The sequence below is a fragment of the Orcinus orca genome, chromosome 7 (assembly GCF_937001465.1).
Source record: "Orcinus orca chromosome 7, mOrcOrc1.1, whole genome shotgun sequence".
Classification (NCBI taxonomy): domain Eukaryota; kingdom Metazoa; phylum Chordata; class Mammalia; order Artiodactyla; family Delphinidae; genus Orcinus; species Orcinus orca.
In genome coordinates this window covers 87,568,184-87,592,531 of record NC_064565.1, presented here as the reverse complement: position 1 = coordinate 87,592,531, position 24,348 = coordinate 87,568,184, and the positions used below count along the sequence as shown (strand labels likewise).

The window sequence follows — 24,348 nt, the reverse complement described above, 5'->3', positions numbered from 1 at the left end:
CTCTTGAGCCCTAGGTGGGGGTCTAGGTGGTAAGATACTCCTCCAAACCTGGAAACCCAGGGCCAAGACACCACCCAGATCAGGGCTGCGGCTCCTCCATTCACACAAACCCAGAGAGGAGACGACTCTGACCTCAAAGCCAGGGCTGAACACCTTCCTCACAGGGGCCAAGAGAGTGAACAGGCAGGTGGCTGTGCTGGGGGCCAAGCTGACTGTCCACCGGTCCATCCCTCTGGCCAAGGGAATGGACAGCTCCTTAGGTCTCTGGGGTCTTCATCAGTTGTACTCTTGTTCCTCTCTCATCCTCCACACCCAGGGAAAGGAGCCCCCACAGGTTCTCAAGGAGACTGGGAGGCAGGGTGAATCTTGGGTGGGAAATGACCCAAACGGGGTGCTCTGGGGTCCACTCCAAATCTGAAGTCCAGTCTAGAGCCAGCTGGGATCACTTCAGATCAACCTCAGGGCTCTCTAGTTGGTACTCTCGGTGCCAGGCCATGAAGGAACTGGCCTGTTTGGCCTACAGGTTGCAAAAAGGGGAATCAACAGAGGCCAGTCATCACCCCCACCCCTACCCTGGAAGCCCCACACTGCTGACTTTCCATCCTTCAGATCACTTCGACCACATCAGGGCAGTCATCGGATGCAAGTTCATCGGGATTGGCAGAGATGATGACGGGGCTGGCCCGTGGGTGCTTCCCCGTGGCTTGTCTCGGGCTGGCTGGGCAGCAGTGGGGCTTTCAGAGCCACCGTGCCCACCACACTGTGGTCCTCATGGCCTTGACCATAGCCTCAGGTGTGCTGGCCCAAATGGTATCTCCCCTCTCCCAGGGTCTGCTTCCTGGGGTCTCCTGTCTGTTTGGCCCTACTCTAGGTCATCATATTTGTCTAAAACACCACACAGAGCTCATCTGCCCAGCATCTGCGCCCATCCAGTGCCAGCAGACCCAGGGCCTCTGAGCAGACTCTTAGCAAGGTCTGCGCTGGGTTGACCATCTTCTCTGCCTGCAGTTGGGTCTGTGCATGCAGGGGGGTCAACCCAGTTCTTAAAAAGCTTTTCTTCTCTTTATAAATGCAGGCAAAAATTGCATTCAGTGAAAGGCATAGATCTTAACAATAGAATTCAATGACTTTTGATGAATAGTTGGGGCACTTTTGGGGACTTCCTCTGAAGGATGAAGAGCAGGAGTGAATCATTCACTCTCTCCAAATCTCCATTTTCCATATCTGACCAGGGCTGCGGTTCAGTGGACGCTGGATACATAGGGCTTTGGTTCTGACTCAGGACCAGGGAACAGGTCTGAGGCCCAATAGCTGGCTGGCTGGTGGCCACACAGGTTCCTACAGGGGCTGGAGGACGTGTCCATACACCTGGTACTGACAGAGGAGTTGCTGGGGCGTGGCTGGAGTGAGGAAGAGCTCTGGGGTGTGCTTTGAGGAAACGTGCGGCGGGTCTTCAGACAGGTGGAACAGGTATGCTGGGCTGGGCAGAAAAGTAGCTCTGAGCAGGTGGTCTGAGCAGGTGTACGCAGGGGTGCTGTGAGAGGTGCTGCCCGCTGACTGCCGCCTCCAGGTACGGGAGGAGAACGAGGGACAAAGTCCCTTGGAGGATGAGTTCCCAGATGAGCAGCTGGGCAGCTCTTGCTGCTCTGTCCTCCCACGTCTGCATCAGAGAGAGGATCTGGCTCCAGACCAGAAACTAACCAGAGCTGCGGTTCATGGGAATCCCATTTTGTCACCTAAGTGCTCATTCTCAAAATCTTGCCCCCACATGGGCCCAGGCCTCACAGTTATTGCTGCCTTCCCAGTCCTCATTGTTGGGTCTGGTGATCCAGTTAATCCTGCCAGATGTCACTTTGGCAGCCACAGATACCCCACAAAGTTTCCTTGCACACGAGCACAAACATTTCCTATGTATTATTCTTTTCTGATCATTCTTTCAGTGTATCCCTTCTGGCTTTGTGCAAAGCGGTTCTTTGTTTTGTACCTCGCCGCTGCTGAGCTCCACAGATCCCACTCCTTCCACACAGTTTGCCAATTGCCTTGACAATTCTTTAAAACAGACCTTCAAACATGCACATCTGGTCTTCCATGAAAAGATCATCAGATCATCCATCATTGATTATTCTCACTCAAAACTGTTCATAAATATTTCCTCAGTTCCTACAAACCCCACTCCTCAGACAGTGAGAGAACGGTGGTAAAGTGACACAATATCTAGGGCATTGATGAAGCCAAGGGGAGTTTAGAATAACTGTTGCTGCTACTGAATCATTCTCCAACACAGACACTTCTCTTTCTCACCTCCTCACCTCTTCTTTTTCCCAATTCTTCTTTTTACCTTTCCTTCTCTTTTATGTTCCTTTCTTTCTCCTTGTACATTTTTTTTTTTTTTTTTTTTTTTTTGCGGTACGCGGGCCTCTCACTGTTGTGGCCTCTCCCGTTGCGGCGAACAGGCTCCGGACACGCAGGCTCAGTGGCCATGGCTCACGGGCCCAGCCGCTCCACGGCATGTGGGATCTTCCTGGACTGGGGCACGAACCCACGTCCCCTGCATCGGCAGGCGGACTCTCAACCACTGCGGCACCAGGGAAGCCCCTCCTTGTACATATTTTTGTCTACAAACTTGTCTTAGAGGCACCTACATGTCCTGCTTAGAAGCACTAATGAAATGCTAGGCAGTGTAAGAAGTTACAGTTTTAGTACAACTCCATCTTGGTTTTCAAACAAAAACAAACAAACAAACAAATAGTTATCATATGATCTATGAGATAAAAGCAATTTATGTTTTTAAAAAATAGCATAGTATTACATCAAATTGCAAAACAAAACACATTAATCTTTCTAATTGAGTGATTGTTCAGTAGCTCCAATGATTTGATGGATCCAACACTTCAAAAATCATCAACTAAAAATACCAACTGGACTTCCCTGGTGGCACAGTCGTTAAGAATCTGCCTGCCAATGCAAGGGACACAGGTTCAAGCTCTGGTCTGGAAAGATCCCACATGCCGCAGAGCAACTAAGCCCATGTACCACAACTACTGAACCTGCACTCTAGAGCCCACGAGCCACAACTACTGAGCCTGTGTGCCACAACTACTGAAGCCCGCACGTCTAGAGCCTGTGTTCTGCAATGAGAAGCCACTGCAATGAGAAGCCCACACACCATAACGAAGAGTGGCCCCCACTTGCCGCAACTAGAGAAAGCCCACGCGCAGCAATGAAGACCCAACGCAGCCAAAAATAAATAAGTAAATTTATTTTAAAAATTAAAAATTAAGGGCTTCCCTGGTGGCGCAGTGGCTGAGAGTCCGCCTGCCGATGCAGGGGACACGGGTTCGTACCCCGGTCTGGGAGGATCCCACATGCCGCGGAGGGGCTGGGCCCGTGACCCATGGTCGCTGAGCCTGCACATCCGGAGCCTGTGCTCTGCAACGGGGGAGGCCGCGGCAGTGAGAGACCCGCATACCACAAAAATAAATAAATAAATAAATTAATTAATTAATTAAATAAAACTAAAAAATAAGACATCGATGTTTAAAGTGATTATTGATATAGCTGGATTAATATCTACCATATAAAAAAATACCAACCTAATAAAAAAGAAAAAGTATTGATCTTTACAGTAACTGACAGGCTATTTAAAAGAACGGAGAAAATTACCTAACTAAAACATCTGTATTAAAAGCTAGCAGAGTAAAAATAATTTTGATTTATACCATTTGTGTGTACATTTTAGATGTCCAATCTTATATACAACAAACTTTATTTTAAACGGAGTGAGGAATTTATAACATACAGAAAAGAGTTGGTACTAAATATATAGGTGCTAAAAGAAATCTGCCTTTTAAGTTTAGAAATCAATTCTGTTTACTTCCTAAAATTCTCACTTTTCTGTAACAGAAATAGATCCACATTCTTGCTATGGCCTCCTATGGAGGTAGATGGACTGTAGCTCCCCACCCCTTGCCAATAAATTTAGCCATGTGACTTACTCAGCCAACAGGAAGTTGGCAAATATAAAACTAACAGAGATCTAAAATATGCTTGGGTGGTTTTGTTCGAACTCTCTGTGATCAACTAATCCACTATGAGAAGAACTATTCTGAGTAGAATGCTGCCCCTTTATCCTGAGCCCCAGAGAAGACCTGAAATGACCCTGCAGCCTGGAGCTCAGTCCAGCCTGTATCAGGAAAACGCCAGCAGATCTGCAAGACCACTGATTATGAGAATAAATAGTTGTTGTTAAAGCCACTGAACTTAGAGGTGGCTTACTGATGAGTATTATTGGCAATAGGTAACAAATAAATGAGTATACCTCCTACTGCTCACGTAACATCTTACAGAGATGTGTGCAAATATATACAACTTTCAAATTATCTAAAAATCAGACATTTAGGAATAGTTTAGAATAAAAATTTTTTCTAGTTTTACCCATGTTTTTCTCACAATTATAGACATATTAACGTCCAAACAAAAAAGTCTATATAAGAAATGCCTATAACCCCGCTACTAACTACAGAATGAACTTTTAACATTGGAAAAATAAATGATATTTGTTTATTTAAAACAAAGCGCTTTGGTTGTATTGTGGGGTAAGAAATGTAATACTCCCCAAAGATGAACATTATATTTAACTTTTGTGAGCTTCAGATTTGCAAGATGAGACTGGAGACTAGAGACTTGTTGCATAACAATGTGAATGTACTTAACACTACTGAACGGTACACTTAAAAATGGTTAAGATGGTAAATTTTATGTTATGCGTATTTTACCACAATTAAAAAAACTCTAAGAATGGTTCTCACCTTTTTCAAAGATAACTTTTTATTTTTAAGATATCAAGGATATATACATACACATAAAGACCAGAACTCAGTAACAATTTCCAGTATTTATAAAATGATTTACAGATACTATTAGCACTTATTTCAGTGTATTTTTAGTCTTTGATAAAGGAAATAACCTTTTCCTTCACTTCAAAACACCGACCTCTGGTCAGCAGCTTTGGCAACTAGAAATACCATGTTGACTTGCTAGGTGGCTTGGCACTGAGATGTGTCTGACTGAATTTTTTAAAGGGAAAAGAAGTGATCTTTTACTAAATAAAATACACTGTGGTAGACAAAATCATCCCCAAAATGGCACGGAGAGACTCAGGACAGGTAGAAAAAAAGCAGTCTCTGTAGTGAAATAATTGTAAACTACTGTTTTAAATATAAGCATAAATTTCTATTGGGAAAAGAATTCTGTAAAAACCTCTTTTAAAATCGCATATAAGGGACTTCCCTGGTGGCACAGTAGTTAAGAATCTGCCTGCCAATGCAGGGGACATGGGTTCGAGCCCTGGTCCGGGAAGATCCCACATGCCATGGAGCAAATAAGCCCGTGCGCCACAACTACTGAGCCTGTGCTCTAGAGCCTGCGAGTCACAACTACTGAGCTCGCGGGCCACAACTACGGAAGCCCATGCAACTAGAGCCCGTGCTCCGCAACAAGAGAAGCCGCTGCAATGAGAAGCCCGTGTATCGCAACGAAGAGCAGCCCCCGCTTGCCGCCACTAGAGAAAGCCCATGCGCAGCAATGAAGACCCAACGCAGCCAAAAGTAAAATAAAAAAATTTATAAAATATAAAAATAAAATCGCATATAAAAATGAGTAGGGAAAATTCTATTTCATGGCAACAACAACAAAAACCCAAAAAACAATAACAAAAAAACAAAGGCAGAAAAACATACTCCATAAATTCTAAAATAGAAAGCCTGAATTAAACATCAGGCTTTTAATCTCTGTGCCAATATTAATAGAAACTGAAATTAAAGAATGCCATTTCTAAAAAAAAAAAAAAAGAATGCCATTTGCAGCAACATGGAAGGAGCTAGCGATGATCATACTAAGTGAACTAAGTCACAAAGACAAATATTATATCACTTATATGTGGAATCTAAAAAATAATACAAATGAACTTATTTACAAAACAGAAACAGACTCAGACGTAGAAAACAAATTTATGGTTACCAAAGGGAAAGGGGGGTAATAAATTAGGAGTATGTGATTAACAGATACACACTGCTATATATAAAACAGATAAACAACAAGGATTTACTGTACGGCACAGGGAACTATATTCAATATCTTGTAATAACCTATAATGGAAAAGAATCTGATAGAGTATATAAATATGACCGAATATAAATATATAATTGAATAACTTTGCTATACACCTGAAACTAATACAGAATTGTAAATCAACTCTAGTTCAATTAAAAGAAAAAAAATAATGCCATTTCTTTTTTTCATTTTAAAACAGAATTGAAGTCAATAGGAGTTTCTCTTAATACATAACCCTTCAAACATTGCTTTCTCATAACATTAAACCAATAGATCTTGTTGGGTAAGCCATTTTCACGAAGCTATGTCAGTCATTCTATCAATTAATCTTTAATTAATTTAACAAATTACTGAACATCTTGGAAATGCAGAGGAAATGAGTAGAAAATATAGGGATATGTAATGGAATAGGCTGAGGTCTTGTGGATGTATCCTAGGATTGAAAGGTAATCAAAGTAACTGGCAAGACTATGAAAAAAAATTTTTAGTTTTAAAAAAGTACTTAAGACATTATAGTACTTAGTAAATGATTGCGGGAATAAAGGGAAAGTGAAATCGACAGCCAAAAAATGGTCCAATGACAGACATACTAGGGTGGCTACATCTCCCTGCTACTTTAATAAATGCCATAGTAGACTTGAGGATAGGGAAATGAATTGGGAGTAGAACTGTAAAGCTAACAAGAATATCTGGAAAATAGTTCTCTCCTCCCCCTTTTGCCCCCACTTCCTACATTCATCTATTAACACCAAAGCCTCCGATTTTCTCCTTCCACCAACATTTAACACTACTGAACTGTACACTTATAAACAGTTAAGATGGCAAATTCTGTTATATGTATTTTACCAAAACTAAATTTTTAAAAATGTATTTCTTAAAAAAAAAAATGTATTTCTTATAAATGGTATATACTCAATGTGTAGCTATCTTGGTTAAAGACAATAAGCTACAGTAAAGACAAAAATAATTAGGAACAAATTTAGCAAAAGGAAGTGTTAAGACTTGTACACTAAAACTATAAAACATCGTTGAAAGAAATTAAAGAAGTCCTAAATGGGAGGAGTTCCCTTGTGGTCTAGTGGTTAGGATTCAGTGCTTTCACTGCCATGGCCTGGGTTCAATCCCTGGTCGGGGAACTGAGATCCTGCAAGCCACGTGGTGTGGCCAAAACAAAAAAGTCCTACATGAACGGAAAGACATCTCATGCTTATGGGTTAAAGAACTTAATATTATTAAGATGGTAATATTCCTCAAATTTACCTACAGATTCAATACAGTACCTATCAAAATCCCTGTTGCCTTTTTCTGTAGACATGGACAACATTGTTGTTGGTGATGTAAAATGGTTCATCCACTTTGGAGAACAGTTTGGCAGTTCATCAAAAGTTAAGTATATAGATTTACCGATAAAACCCAATAATTCCACTCTTAGGTATACACAGAACTGAAAACATACGTCCACAAAAAAACTTGTACATTAATGTTCATAGCAGTATTACTGATAGCCAACACTGGAAACAACCCAACTGTCCATCAACTGATGAATGAATAAACAAAATGCGATATATTCATACAGTGGAATATAGTCGTCCCTCGGTATCTGAGGGGAATCGGTTCCAGGAACCCCATGGATAACCAAGTCCACAGATGCTTAAGACAATTATAAAAATGGCAGAGTACAGTTGGCCCTCCATATCCATGGAATGGGGGACCAACCATGTTATTTATTGCTAAAAAGGAATGAATTACTGACACATGCTACAACATGGATGAATCTTGAAAATATTATCCTAAGTGAAAAAAGTCAGACACAAAAGACCACATATTCTATGATTCCATTTATATGAAATGTCCAAAATAGGCAAATCCACTGAGACAGTAAGTAGATTAGGGTTGCCAAGACCTGGAGGGAGAGGGGTAATGGAGAGTGACTGCTAATGGGTTTAGGGTTTCTATGTTGAGGTAATGAAAATGATCTGCAATTAGTGGTGATGGTTGTACAGCACTGTGAATATACTAAAAAACACCAACTTTTACACATTAAATATATACATTAAAAGGATGAATGTGGGGCTTCCCTGGCAGCAGTGGTTGAGAGTCCGCCTGCTGATGCAGGGGACACAGGTTCGTGCCCTGGTCCGGGAAGATCCCACATGCCGCAGAGCGGCTCGGCCCGAGAGCCATGGCCGCTGAGCCTGCGCATCCGGAGCCTGTGCTCCACAACGGGAGAAGCCACAACAGTGAGAGGCCCGCGTACCGCCAAAAAAAAAAAAAAAAAAAAAGGGGGTGAATATTATGATGTTAACTGTACCTCAATAAAGGTGTTACTTTTTTAAAAAGGACAGAGAACCAGCTTAAAAGCACTCTTCTAGCCAAATTCATGGTTATTTTAGCATTAAAAAAAAACCCCACAAGTTCATAGTAATACTCAAAAACAAAAACGAACTTTTTGTTCATTTCTTTTTTTTTCTTTTTTTAACACAAGAATGCCAGCTATTATTAACAGAATAAATAATATAATAAGAAAATCACCATTTTATAACCCTAAAATAATAACAAGTTTGGGAAAGGATTACCAATGCATGAAGTGAAAAGGTTGTTGAATAACAAAATTGTTTGCACGGTGCCACAGTAACTACCTGCAGATTACTTACTAACTGCAAAGGAAAAAATGTATGTTTCCAATGGAGAGTCATCATTTTAAATGATACTGTGCTTGATATGATACAATAAGAAGTATACAATATCACCCATGAAGTATTCTTGCCAAAATGTTTAACTCCAATGAAATCAACCTTCTAGACTTAACTTCCAATTTAGAAATTTCAAGGGATTAAAAATACAATAACAATTTAACAAACCCAGAATGTAGGGAGAACTAGCCTAAACTCTCTAGAAGTCTATTTCATGTATAGTAAAACTATAGGGGTAGGGGAAGACTGTATTAGATTAACAGAAACTAAAGAGACAAAACAATCAAATGCAATGTATCATCAACCTTAACTGGATTCTGTTTTGAGAAAAAGTTATAAAAGTCATTATGGGGAAGTCTGTGGTTGGACTAAGATACTGCATGATATTATGGAATTTATTGTTAATTTTCTTGGATTTGAGAATGATGTCTTGTATTTCTAAGAGATGTATGTGATATTTGTAGCTTACTTTCAAATAGTTCAACAACAGCAACAATAAGAAAACAGGTATCTATCTGTCCATCCATCTATAAAGAAAGGAGGTGGGCAAGAAAGCAAATTTTGAATATGTTAATAATTACTGAATCTACACAGAAATATAGGATATTAATTGTAATACTCAAACTTTTTCCTCTATATAAAGCAATCTTCATATGAAAAAGGAATAAAAAAGAAGGAATCATGGTCACTATTATCAAAAAATTAGAACTGAAAATAATAATTGAACATTGGGTAGAAAGAATAAAAGCCACCGAAAGTCAAAACACAGCACAGCTTTTTATTGCCTGCTCCATCTCAACTATTGTGTTTAGAGGTCTTAATATGTAACTATATGGATTTAACTATACACACATTGATTACTTATTGTTGCATAACAAATTACCCTAAAATTTAATGACTTAAAACAATACACCTTTATTTTTTCATTTTCTGTTTGTCAGAATCCAGGTACTGCTTAACTGAGTGCTCTGCTTCAGGACCTTTCACAAGGCTGCAATTAAGGTTTAGGGCACTGCCATAGTGCCCTAACCATAAGGTTTAAGTGGTGAAGTAACTGCTTCTGAACTTACTAAGTGGTTGTTGGTAGGATTCAGTTCCTTATGGGCTGTTGGCAGTTCCTTGCTGGCTGTTGGCAGGAGGCTAACCTCAGTTCTTTGCCAGGCAGCCCTCTTCATCAGAACTGGCACAGAAGAAGAGCCAGAGAGAGTATACCAGCAAGACAGAAGTCACAGTCTTTGCAAAACCTAACTACAAAAGTCATATCCTATCACTTTTGCCATATTCTATTTGTTAGAATCAAGTCACCAGGTCCCACCCACATTCAGAGAGCCAGGATTACCCAGAGGTGAGAATACCAGGAGACAGGGATCACTGAGAGCCATGTCAGAGGTTGCCTACCACAGTATATATACAGATGGCCCCCGCTTTATGATGATTTGATTTAGGATTTTTAAAATTTATGATAGTATGAAAATGATATGTGTTCTGTAGAAACCGTATTTCAAATTTTGAGTTTTGAGCTTTTCCTGGGCTAGCCATGAGGTACCATACTCTCTTGTGATGCTGGGCAGCAGCAGTGAGCTCCAGCTCCCAGTAAGCCACAAGAAAACGAGAGTAAACAACCAATACACTTATAACCATTCTGTACCCACACCAGTTGTGTTTAACTTTCAGTATTAGACAGATTATCTGAGCTAGTCAACATTTTATTATAAAGTAGGCTTTGTGTTAGATGATTCTGCCCAACTATAGGCTAAGTGTTTTGAGAATGTGTAAGTAGATTAGGCTAAGTTATGATGTTTGTTAGATTGGGAGTATTAAATGAATTTTCTGCTTACAATATCACGATGGATTTATCAGGCTGTAACCCCATCGTAAGTTGAGGAGCATCTGTACATTTGATTCTCGTTAACTCTGGTAGTCATGTTCTATAAAATTATTGCAAACACTTTATTAGCAAATACTGAATCATTGTTCCTGTGGGAAATACAGGGTCAGGTGAGCCTCTAGTCAAAACATTTTTGTCAATCCACCAATATATAACCTTCTTTTGTATGTGTTTCTGTTCAAAGTCATTTACTGTATAGCACAGGGAACTCTACTCAATGCTCTGTGGTGACCTAAATAAATGGGAAGGAAATACAAAAAAGAGGGGATATATGTATATGCATAGCTGATTCGCTTTGCTGTACAGCAGAAACTTTAATGCAACACTGTAAAATATACTCAAATAAAAATTAATTTTAAAAAAGAAAAAAGTCATTTAATATACTGTATATTATTGTGTCATTAGAATTGAACTCATGACCAACAGAACTATAACATGCCTGAAAGAAGTTTACCTAACACATGTATTTTCTCTGTAAGGCACATCAAGACTTCTTGCACTTAGGAACACTAAACAGCACTTCAGCACTACAACTGAGGGTCATTTTAAACCAAAAAAAATCACCAACAAAAATGCAAAACGCAAAAAAAAAAAAAAAAATGCAAAACGCATGGCACAAAATAGACTACGAAGAGGACACCTGTTTACAGTATGAGAGCTCAAGGAAGAAGGCAGCGCATTGCCTTGATTGACCTTAGCTGCTAACACGCACATTAGATGACTCAAATTTTTTATTATTCTGCTCATGTCTGTGAATGACTGAGAAAGCACTGTGAGTATTGATTCTGGGGTTAAAAATACATTTTAGCAAGTAAGGAGTCACAAATATGGAATCCTGAAGATCAACTGTGTTTTATTCATTTTTCAAAACCTTGAGAAGTTTACACTTGGGAAAAATTAAGCAGAATATCCATTTTTTCAAAAATAATTTTTTTTTTTTTTTTTTTTTTGCGTTATGTGGGCCTCTCACTGTCGCGGCCTCTCTCGTTGCGGAGCACAGGCTCCGGACATGCTGGCTCAGCGGCCATGGCTTATGGGCCCAGTCACTCTGCGGCACGTGGGATCCTCCCGGACCAGGGCACGAACCCGTGTCCCCTGCATCGGCAGGCGGACTCCCAACCACTGTGCCACCAGGGAAGCCCCAAAAATAATTTTTTAAATTTTATTGAAGTATAGTTGATTTACAATGTTGTGTTAATGTCTTCTGTACAGTAAAGTGACTCAGTTATATATATATATTCTTTTTCATATTCTTTTCCATTATGATTTGTCACAGAATACTGAATATAGTTCCCTATGCTATATAGTAGGACCCTGTTGTTTATCCATCCTGTATATGACTGTTTGCCTCTGCTAATCCCAAACTCGCACAGGAATAACTTCTTATAGTTTTTGTTGTGGGGGGATGAAAGATGCAGGAAATACTATCTTCTATTTCTCACCTAGAAGGACATAGGAACCTGAATACATTTAATGAGAAACCCAGTAACAATCTTTCCTGCAAATAAAAAAAGATCACAGAAAACCAACTATACACCAATAAAAATTAATTTTAAAAGAGATCACAGAATATAGGCCTCATATAATAAAGTAAAACTAGCAGAAAAGTATCCTTCATAGTAAAAAAAAAAAAAAGAATTAAATAAGGGAGGATGTTTGTAATAGGTGGCTTAGACAGTTCCCTCCTAATCATAGCCATTATTTATTGAATGCTTACTACATGCTAGGCACTTTACATGCATTATCTTGTTTAATCTATACAACAACCATATAAATTAGATACTATTATTTTGCATATGAGGTAACTGATACATAGAGAGGCTAAGTAACCTGCTCAAGGTTATGTTTAGCAAGTAAAACAGCAAGGTTTAACCCAGGCACTGAGATTGAGAGCCAATGCTCTTCATCATTATGCTATACAACCACCCAAAGAATCAAGTGATTATTTTGCAAATCTAGTATTTTCCTTCCCTCAGATGATCCTTTTTATTTTTTTAGCAGATGATTAGGCTAACTTCATATTTGGCTAGAATAAAATGTACTTTTTTAAAGAGACACTTTGAGAAGTACTTAAAACAGTGTTTTGAAGCCATCAGTGCATTCCCAGCCAACGATGTGTCTGTTCACCTACTATTAAACATTATTTATCAAAAAGACAAGAAATAACAAGTGCTGGTGAAGTGTGGAGAAAAGAAACCCCTTGCGCACTGTTTGTGGGAATGAAAATTGGTGCAGCCACTGCGGAAAACAGTATGGAGTTTCCTCAAAAAATTAAAATAGAACTAACATATGATACAACAATTCCACTTCTGGGTACTTATCTGAAGAAAATGAAAACACCAACTCAAAAAGGTATATTCACCCTGTGTTAACTGCAGCATTATTTATAATAGCCATGATATGGAAACAACCTAAGTGTCTATTGATAAATGAATGGATAAAGAAAATATGGTATATGTATATAAGTACATATATATACATATACACATGCATTCACACAATGGAATATCATTCAGCCATAAAAGGAAGGAAATCTTTCTATTTGCAACAACATGGATGAACCCTGAAGGAACTGTGCTAAGTAAAATAAATCAGACAGAGAAAGACAAATACCATATGTGGAATATTTATACAAATACTTTCATGTGGAATATTAAAAAAAAAACTTAGGTTATAGATACAGAGTATGAGGAGATTATTATACAGATTATGTTGAACATCTGAAACTAAATATATTCATATGTCAATTACACCTCAATTTAAAAAACCAACATATTATTTTAAAGACAGCTACTATTCAAACCACAGCTAGTTTTGAGACAGGCTAGAACCTGGGACCTGGGACCTTTTACTGCAATGCTTGCACCTGGACCTGGAGCAACAAAATACAAAGAAATGATAAGGGACTAAAAATAACTGCGTGCATTCACAGTTGGGGCAAATTATGAACAAGACACAAAAAGACAAAAACCCAACTGCCACTTCTCGAGGAGTCAGGAGGGAAAGCAGGGTACTACACATGCCCCCTGCACATAGCTCCACCAAGGGGGTGGGCAAACCACCCAAGTCACCCCTCTGGCTCAAAGCCAGGACCGGCCCCTACCCTACCCCATATAAGGGACCAGCTCTCACCACCCCCAACCCCAGGGAGCAGGCAAGGGAATCTGTTACTTGTTTTCACTCCCTTCTGCTGCAGCAGGAGTCCCAACAAAGCCTTGCCTGAATTTCTTGCCTGGTCTCTTATCAATTTCTATTGATTAAGGAGTCCAAGAACCCTGGTTAGTAACAGTTTCATCTTGGTTTTGAATGTATTTGAAGTGTTTTCATGTATCTATGACTTTACTTCTTATGATATGTTGGCATCTGAAACCACTAAATATTTATGGATTTAAGAATAACCAGTTTTTCCATATGAAAAGATGCAGAAAATTCTCAGTAATCAGAGAGATACTACATGGAAATGAAGCACAGTTAAGGCAGGCAGACAGACAGAGAGGAACACAAATGGAACCGGAAATCATAAAAGACAAGAAAAATTATATATACTGAAATAAAGACATGGAAATTATTTCTTGATCAATATACACATTTGTATCTCAGGAGACATTTATTTTTAAATGCCAGTCAATTCTACCATATACACTTGGGACTTGGATTTTACAGACCCAAAACTTCCACTGAGTTTATCAGTAAAGCCAGATTAGCCAACAGGTTTTGCTTTGTTCTTCAAGACAATCAAGTAATATAAAGTTTAAAAACACCAAAAGGAAGAGTGATTTTTTTTTGAGAGAATAGGAGCAAAGTAGGTAGGTATGGAATGGGATAGACTTTCAATAGGACAGAGCTAACAAAACTTCAGAATGAAAACTGTCTGACCAACAACACATAACATGTGTAAATAGAATCTTATTACTACCACATTAAAGAATTAATATTTTCTAAAGGATACACTCCTCTATTTCTCTTGTGCCACTCTTTCTCCACTAATATTTTTAATAAGTATAAAAAGGAATGACATATTTTGTTTTGCTTCTTGCTAAAATGCTTCATGAAGTATTAAGCAAAGACTTTTAAAACATTCTTATTTCCCATTTTCTGTCTACTCAATCACTTTAATGCTGTCACAGAAGCAGTAAAAACTGAAAAAAATTAGTATAAATTCACAATAGCTAAAAACCTACCTGTGGCCCTATGCCAATGTCAGCTTCTCTAAATGTAGGCTTTCTTTTCTAGCTTAGTGTGAGATAAAGACATTTGCTGCCAGACTCTGAAATTAGAATTTCTAATCTTAACAGCACAGCATAAATTAGAATTTCTTATACCTAGCTTTAGATGCAGTTTGATCTTTATTTCTCATCAACTCGATCCAACCATCAACTTAATGAATAATGTACATAAAAGAAAAGAAAAGGATTCTACATTTTTATACTGACTTTCATCTAAGAACTTCCCACTAAATGAGTTAGGTTTATTTAATTTTTTTTAAATGACAAATTTTTGCTGGCTTTTCTACCAACTTGATTATCTTGTTTATAGTTAGGGAGGTTAATTATACCAATTCCAGAAGTCTTATCAAGAAAATTTTCTAAAATAACTGTGAACCTTGCAATAATTATATACTTCTTTCAAACTCTTGGAATTTACAAGCACATTAAGGATGAATTAAGGGTATAAGAAAGTAAAAGAATATACTGTAGGTATAAATTCACTTATTTAAAGAATGGCTTTCTTTTATTTTTTTAATTTAATTTTTTTATTATTTGGCTGCGTTGAGTCTTAGTTGTGGCATGTGGGATCTTCATTGAGGCATGTGGGATCTTTCCTTGCAGTGCACGGGCTCTTCGTTGCGGTGCGCGGGCTTCTCTAATTGCGGTGTGCGGGCTTCTCTCTAGTTGTGGTGCACAGGCTCCAGAGAGCGAAGGCTTAGTTGCCCTGCAGCACATGGGATCTTAGTTCCCTGACCAGGGATCAAACCCGCATGCCCTGCATTGGAAGGTGGATTCTTAACCACTGGACCCCCCAGGGAAGTCCCAAGAATGGCTTTCTTTTTAAACAGATTAAGTGCCACAAAGTCTCTCATGGTTGGAAGAGACTCAGAATAATACAGTTCACTTTCCTAAAGTGTCAGACTTCTGGTTTTAGGAGTACCTTGACATGTTATTACTGAAAGTTAGTTTTCTTTCTTTTGTCTAATTACTAAAGAAGAAAATCTCAACTTGGTGACAATGTAATTCTATTTCCTAACAAACATTTGCTAGTCTCCTCTTTTAACACAGAGAAAGCAAGCTTAAAGTTTCAGACAATTTGATAAGCAACAATATCTAGCTAATTAATAATATGATTTTACTTTCACCTTATTTACAATTAAATAAATAATTTTTAAAGTTACCTTCTACTTACAATACTGGCGTTCCATTTATAATAGTGATGGGAAATTTCCCTTTAAAATACATATAAGTTGTGTTTTTTTTAAATGAGGTTATATGAAGAAAAATAGAAGTGGTCCTTGAATTTTAGGAAATGTGATAAACATTTTCAAAAAAATCTTTTCAATCTCTCTCCCAAATGAATGAACAAACAAATATTAACAGGTCCCCTGTTTGAGTGTAGAGTAATGGTTAATGACAATTGAATATATAGAGTAACGGTTAAAACTAATAGAAAGTAATGTTTGGTAACACATACTCTGGAGCCAAAACACCTAGGTTTGAATTTTGGCTCTACCATTCATTGGTTGTGTGACCTGGTACACTGCATATCTGTGTCTCAGTGTTCTCCATGGAAAATAAGAATATAACAGTAACCATTTCATATGTTTCTGTAAGGGTTAAATGTAAAGGTTTAGTGCGTATAGAGGCCTTAGTGAGTACTCAAAAATGTTATTTAGCTAGTTTCAATTTCTCTATATACTAAATGCCTGAATGCCCTTTATATGTTTACTGAAAAGAGACTGCTCTAACAACTCTATAATCCTGATAAAGTGAATTGAAATTTCTCTACAAGATTTATCCCATCTGGAAAAACATTCTCTAAGAATCTTAAGTTTACTGCCAAGTATTTTAAGAAGCAACACTCATTAAATAAATATCTAACACTAATGTCTTAAGGCCAGAGGAAAACAAGATTAAGAACAGCATATGCTGAAGGGGGATGGAAGGAAAGTGCCTAAAAATGTTAACATATCATACTGAGCACAACAGAGGGAGGGTTTCCTAACAGAAAGGAAAGGGCCTCAGAAAATAAGATCTCAAGGGAAGAAAAGTATCTAATCTTCCTTAATTCCATAACTGTGTCTAGAGCCAGGTCTATGTATAATTAAGTACTAAACAGGTACAGAACTACTGGCTAGTATTTATTAAGGTTCTCATATTTTCTCATTTTTAAAGTTGAGTCAAATATGGTACCTATCCCCTTAAAAAGAGATAAACAACTGAAACAGACTCACTAGTAGAACAGAAAAATCTTTGAAAAAGTAATGATTGTAGTACAAAGACCTAGAATATGAGTTATTAATCCATAAATCTCCTCACCACTAGCCAGTTTTGTTTTGGAGAATTATCTCACAATGTGTTTCTGTTTGAACACATGCTATAAGCCTCTGTTGCCAACAACCTCAGATCAGGGATTACAGCAAAATAATTGACACTCATTTCTAAATATCAGAACCTCTTTTTCCTTTCTTTTTCTTTCTTTTTTAATGGTAATAATTCTTCTTAATGGAGAAACACAACATGTAAACTATACTTCAGATGCTATGACTGGAGGAAAAAGGTTTTGAGAACAGAGAGTTAGTGTCCTAACTAGCCAGAAATCATTGGTGATCTACAGTCCAAATAGAACCTAATTTTTATGGCACATAACAATGTTCACATAACTTTTTCCAACATTAATAATTAACTGCTGGTGTTTAATTATTTTAAAGCAGACATTTCACTTATGTCTCAATAAAAGCATCAGTGGACTTCCCATTCTGCTACAATTTTCAGGAACCAGTCACACTTGAATTATAGCTTATCTTCCTTTAACTTTTTGCCTATAATTATACTGGTAGACAATGAATGCCTTATGTTAATATTTTGGGCCCCCAACAAAAAATTTTTTAACTTTTAAATTTGAGATTATTTCAAACTTATAAAAACTCCCATATGTATGTTACCCAGATTCACCTGAGTGAACAGGTTGCAGAGGTTTCATTTATTTGTGCCCTATCTTGTTGCCTCTAAAAAACTATGTAGGGCAGTTTTATAAGACTACACAAAATCTGTAATTAAAACAAATTTAAGAACTACAGGTAAGTAGAATACCTTCCTCCAATCCTATAACTATCAAAGTAATCCTTGAATTATTATAATGTGACACTCTGTGGCTTGGCAGAATTACAGATAGTTGCTTATGGTCCTGTGGTTAGTCCATCACCTTTTCCCCTAACAACTCCCCCCACATTATTCTTAAAGATCCACTACTATCATATGCTTTAGCTTCTATCACTCAGTACCTCATTGTCTTGAGCTTCAACGAAGATTGAGGAAAAAAACCAAGCTTCTTTTGAAAGAGAGCTACACCTTGTTATTCTCAATCATCCGTACATTCCTTTACTGCTGCTGGATCTAACCCTACTCAATGTACAAGGGATAGCAAGTAAGAAGGCAAGTAAATGTGGTTGTGGATGTTGTACAGAAGCATACTTGATGAGAAAGATATAATTACAGTAACAGCAACGAATGGTTTGATGTCAAGAAGCAAACTGTTCAGTTGAAAACAATCTAGAAAGAAATGAGTAGGATTCAGAGAACATTAAGTACCCTCTGTTGTTCCCTGGAGCTTAACCTCACCATGTGGTCTTTTAAACAGCCATAATCTATTGATACCTGTGCATTGTTTTCTTTCCCAGTATTAAAATACACTACAATTGTACTTTGAGAGTAATCTCTGAAAATGAGATCGTATAACAGAATCTTAGGAAAAGTTTTTTATATTCTTCTATTACCTTAAAAATTAAAGGCTGATGTTTCACTTTTTGGAAAGGGAAAGGAGAGGGGAATGATCGTGGCTTTTCTGTACTTATACCATGGTGAATCTCAAACAGGAGAGTTAATTTGTTTTGTCTGCGTTTGCTATCCCACTTAACTATTTCACTACATTTGTCCTTTTAACTGAAAGTAGCAACCAGCTTTCAATAAACACCAGTCCAGGGACTTCCCTGGTGGCGCAGTGGTTAAGAATCTGCCTGCCAATGCAGGGGACATGGGTTCGAGTCCTGGTCCAGAAAGATCCCACATGCCGCAGAGCAACTAAGCCCATGTGCCACAACTACTAAGCCTGCGCTCTAGAGCCCGCGAGCCACAACAACTGAGCCCACATGCCACAATGACTGAAGCCCGCATGCACCTAGAGCCCATGCTCCGGCAACAAGAGAAGCCACTGCAATGAGAAGCCCACTCACTGTAACGAAGAGCAGCCCCTGCTCACTGCAGCTAGAGAAAGAAGGCCCGCGCGCAGCAACAAAGACCTAATGCAGCCATAAATAAATACATTTAAAAATAAATTTTAAAAATAAACACCTGTCCATTAGTTAGTGAATCCATTAAATTCATTTTTTTGCCAGATTAAAAAAAGGCAAATCCTATTCCTTCCAAGGATTTAACAATATTTCAAAATTTACACATTAGCACATATTCGTTTATTAAATTATTCATTCAACAAACATTTACTGTACTCCCACTATGTACCTGATACTGCACCAGTCACTGTGGAGACAAAGGGGCATTAAAACAAAGTCCCTATCACCAAAGACTTTAGAATCTAGAAGAGACAGAGCGACAACTGCAAAATACATAAAAATTTAGGTATGATGCCTGCAACTTATTTGCAAAAGGTTAAAAAAAATAGTGATCTACATATATAGAGAGAGGGAGAATGATAAGGCAAATACAGCAAAATGTTGACAATTAGTGAATCTGAGTAAGGGTACATGGCAGTTTTTATAAGTTTGAAATAATTTCAAAAGTTGAAAAGAATTTTTTTGGTTGGGGGCCCAAAATATTAACATTGACTTTTATTGTGTACCAATACAATAGACAAAAAGTTAAAGGAAGATAAGCTATAAGTCAAATCTGCTAGAGAAAGACTACCACTTCAATCCACTCCTCCTGAGTAGCATGGTTACTCATTAAAATACAGGGTTTATTTTTGACTGAACTACCTACACATTAAGGAGACATCTTTAAGGAGTTTATAGATGTGAGAGCACTTCGAAAGTATAAAATACTATGCAAATAGAAGGCTTTAATGCCATCACGAAAACATCATGTGAGGGATGGAGATACTGTTTCTGTGAACACTGTTCTCAGAAGAATGAGTAATAAGCATTTTAATACCTTTATTAAGGTCTAATTTACACACTATAAAATGAGCACTGAACTTTTATTGAACGATATTAAGGGTATTTCCTTAGGAAGAGCCAAGGTTCAAAGATTTTTAACAATCATTTTTCTCAAAACTAGTCAGCTTCATTATTGAGAAATAATATTAAAAATGGACAATGAATATAAAAATATTCAAAAAACAAAAAACAAGTGAACCTCATTAGTAAAAACAATGTAAATCCATTTTCAAAATGACCTCAGCAAAGTTTTATTTTAATACTAGTGCTCATTAACATATGATGAGATATGCACTTTAGTATATCACTGATGGGAATGTGAACTGTTTCAACCATTGGAAAAGCAATTTGACAATGTATGAGGAACTTTAATACTGTTACTAGTGGATACAGGAATTACAATTCTGGGAATTATAATTTAATATAATGGTATATATACAAACATGTGCATTGTAGCAAAAAACTAGAAACAGCCTAAATGTCCAAAACCAGAGGAATGGATAAGAAAAATATCTAGTTGGTAAAATATTATACAACCATTAAAACTGATGATTATGAAACATGTAATACCTGGAAAATATTATATTATGTTTAAAAAGCAGGATCTAAAATTTATATCACTAATACAACTATACAAAAATTAAAGAGAAAAGACTAGAAAGAAATATTCAAAATATTAACAATGGTTGTATATGGGTGTAGGGATTTTTAAAGATTATTATTCTCCTCTCCATTTATCTCATTTTTCTATTTTTCTGAATAAATAGGCATGTATTCCTTTAATACTTCCTTAAATAAGTAATATACAAATATATTCTTATGTTAAAGATTCAAACAATACAAAAGTATAATAATAATAGGCAACCTCCCATAAAGAGCCACCCTGAACTATCCCTCCTTCTCTACCTTTGATGAGTTTGCACCATATTTCTAGTAATTTTTAAATACATGTCTTTATTTGGCCAATGTCTATGTTAAATAGTCAATAAATGGCATTTTTATAATGAAAAATTACAGAAAAAAAATCACTACCACCAAACTTTCTACTGATGTAATATTCAATATACGTCAAGGAACAAAAAGTTCTGCTTCTTAATTTTATATTTTAATTAATTCCTTTAAACTTCAACACTTAAAACTATTTTTATTTTGGTCAAGCACCTAAGCATTTACAGACTAAATGTCTGACATTCTATATAGTAGTGGTTATTTTTCTTTTTTTTTTTTTTTTTTTTGGTACGCGGGCCTCTCACTGCTGTGGCCTCTCCCGTTGTGGAGCACAGGCTCCGGACACGCAGGCTCAGCAGCCGTGGCTCACGGGCCCAGCCGCTCCGCGGCATGTGGGATCTTCCCGGACCGGGGCACGAACCCGTGTCCCCTGCATCGGCAGTAGGACTCTCTACCACTGCGCCACCAGGGAAGCACTAGTTTTCTTGAAATTAATATAAAAGTAAATATTCATTTTGTTTACTAACAATGAATTTACTTGATTGTTTTGTTTGAAGAACAAAATACATTAATTGGGTTAACACTCTCAAATCAGAACACTTAAAACACTTTCCCTTTTTATCAGGATAACATTACTGATTTATAGTGGCAATCATTCCCTGCTTTTGATTCAAGAGATTACAGTAGACCAAGTTCTAGGTAACCATCTGAAATGTAGTTGTAAAGATCTTTGAGGTGAATTTATGGACAAATTCACTTTTCTTTCATCTAGCTAGATGTGAAAATTAGAGACCTTGCTTTGTTTGTTTTTTTGTGGAAAATAAATATAGCCAATTCAGTATAATTTCACAATAAAAGCTAATTGCCTTGAGTAGATAGAAACTACATGAAAAAACTCCTTATTGCTTTCAGTTTAGTGTTTCATCAATAAATCAAAGGAAATAGGGACCTCCCTGGTGGTCCAGTGGTTAAGAATCCACCTTCCAATGCAGGGGACGTGGGTTCCATCTCTGGTTGGGGAACTATGATCCCACATGCCGCAGGACAACTAAGCCCGCACACCCCAACTACTGCGCCCGCATACTCTGGAGCCTATGCGCCACAACTAGAGAGAAGCCCACGTGCTGCAACTAGAGAAGCCTGCACGCCACAGCGAAAGATCCCACATGCTGCAACAAAGATTCCGTGGGCCACAACTAAGACCTGATACAGGCAGATAAATTAATTAAAATAAAATAAAATAATAAATTTTAAAAACACTTTAGAAAATAAAATAAATAAATAAATAAATAAATAATCAAAGGAAATAATCCAAAACTGAAGATCTTAGAGTATGGGCTGATAAAATTTCTTGACAGAGAAAAGAATTCTTGAAAAGTGCTACATTTCAATTTTTAAAAATTATTTTAAAAAATTAAAACTTTTTATTTGGAAATAATTATAACAGTTGCAAGAATAACAATAGTACAAAGAATACCCATATGCCTTTATCCAAATTCACTTTTCTTACCATTATACCCCATTTGCTTCATCATTCAAGGAAGGTTAGATACACGCATCATGGCCCTTTACTTCTAAACACTTCTCAGTATTTCCTAAGAATATGGATATTCTCTTATATAACCACACTATTCTTATCAGCTTCAGTAAATTTAACATTGAAAAAAATCTTTAATTATCTATTTTGTCAATTGGATTAACAACATCCTTTATCACATTTTGCACATCCAGTATAGGAGAGTTAGGTATCGCTTAGTTGTCAACTTTCTTAGCCTCCTTTAATATAGAATCTTTCTCACAGTCTCTTTTTCTTATATGATATTGACATTTTTGAGGAAAACAAACTCCCTTTTTGTAACAGAACATTCTTAATTTATGATTTGCCTGATGTTCCTTTGTGATTAGATTCATTCTTGATTGAAATACAGTACTAAATTAGTTACACTGTGTCCTCAGAGTATCACGGACGTCCATCTGCCCTTCATTAATGATATTACCTGGTTAAGCTATTGTCTGATTTCCTCACTTTATAATTACTAATTTTTCCCTCGCAATATGTTGGACAAACTCTAAAATAATGCAAATATCCTCAGTCCTTATTGAACCTGCCCCCTAGATTTAGGATCTTAGGATGATTCTTGCCTGATCCAATCCTTGCCATGATGGCTGCATAATGATAATTTTCCAACACCTACAGTTACAACTTGGCACTTGGCATTCTACTATACACAAGTGCCCTCTCTTCTCCCTTCTCTGCTATCAGCATAGACTCAATTCATTTTCCCTCCAATGATTTATAACTTATTACTAAATGATCTTAAATGATCTTAAGATCACTAAAATGATCTTAAATGTAGCTCGTGGGAGGTTCCTTCAAACTGGCTACTGTGACAAGTCTCCATCCTTTTGGGGGGTACTTCTTTCCTTATCTTCTAGTGTTATAAGATGTTGCACGTTTATCTTGCACCTATCCTGCTCCAGTTCTAGAATAAGTCATTTTTCCAAGGACCCCAAGTTCCACTGACTGTGGAGTCGTAGTAGAAACTAAACCTGGGCATTATGTACACTCATAGCTATAGGGGTGCTTTTGCTTCTTATTTTTTTCAACAGAGATAAGAAATATATGTAGGCATGTATGTATACACACACACATATAAATACATACTCATACAAATACATATATACATGGCTGCATATACATGCATGTAACACATACATATGGATATTTTTTAAGTCATAAGTCCATAATAATACCTTGAACTACAATCTATTCACATAGGATTCTCTTTTCTTCCCCCATCTATAACTGTTTCCTTATTCCTTCAGTGAGAACACTGGTTCCCAAGAATATCAACACTAATACTCATTTTCTTAATCCTATAATACAAATATATCTACAATTGTTTCAGAATTGCTTTGTACACACTACTAAAAATCAAACCTTCTAAAAAGAGTTCAGTTATTTGTTTGCAATTCTCCCCCCAATCTCTTATATATTGCCTAAAAGAGTATATACAGTCAAATACTGTTTTTGTAAAATGCTTAGATTAGTTCTTTCTTTTTCCCTTAAGTGTGATTATGATGTTTATGTAAAATACAACTAGGCTCATTTGCTTTCAGTTTGGGATTTTGCCCCCTTCCCGTCCTTAATGATTTAATTATACTTTTTGCACACACAGATTAGTAACATAATTCCAAAAGTCAAAACTACATGCATAAAGCTATATTCAGAGGACTTTTCCTCCTTCTTGTATCCTTTCTGTTCCATTCCCTCCAACCCTTGTAAGTAACCAACTTCATTATTTTCTGGTTTATCCTTTCTTTGC

General features: G+C 37.3%; 1 protein-coding gene across 2 annotated transcripts in view; it reads right to left on the bottom strand.

Annotated features, from left to right (window-relative positions):
- BMPR2 (bone morphogenetic protein receptor type 2) overlaps nucleotides 1-24,348 on the bottom strand; it is a 201,893-nt gene that overhangs the window by 77,001 nt on the left and 100,544 nt on the right. The window lies entirely within an intron of this gene.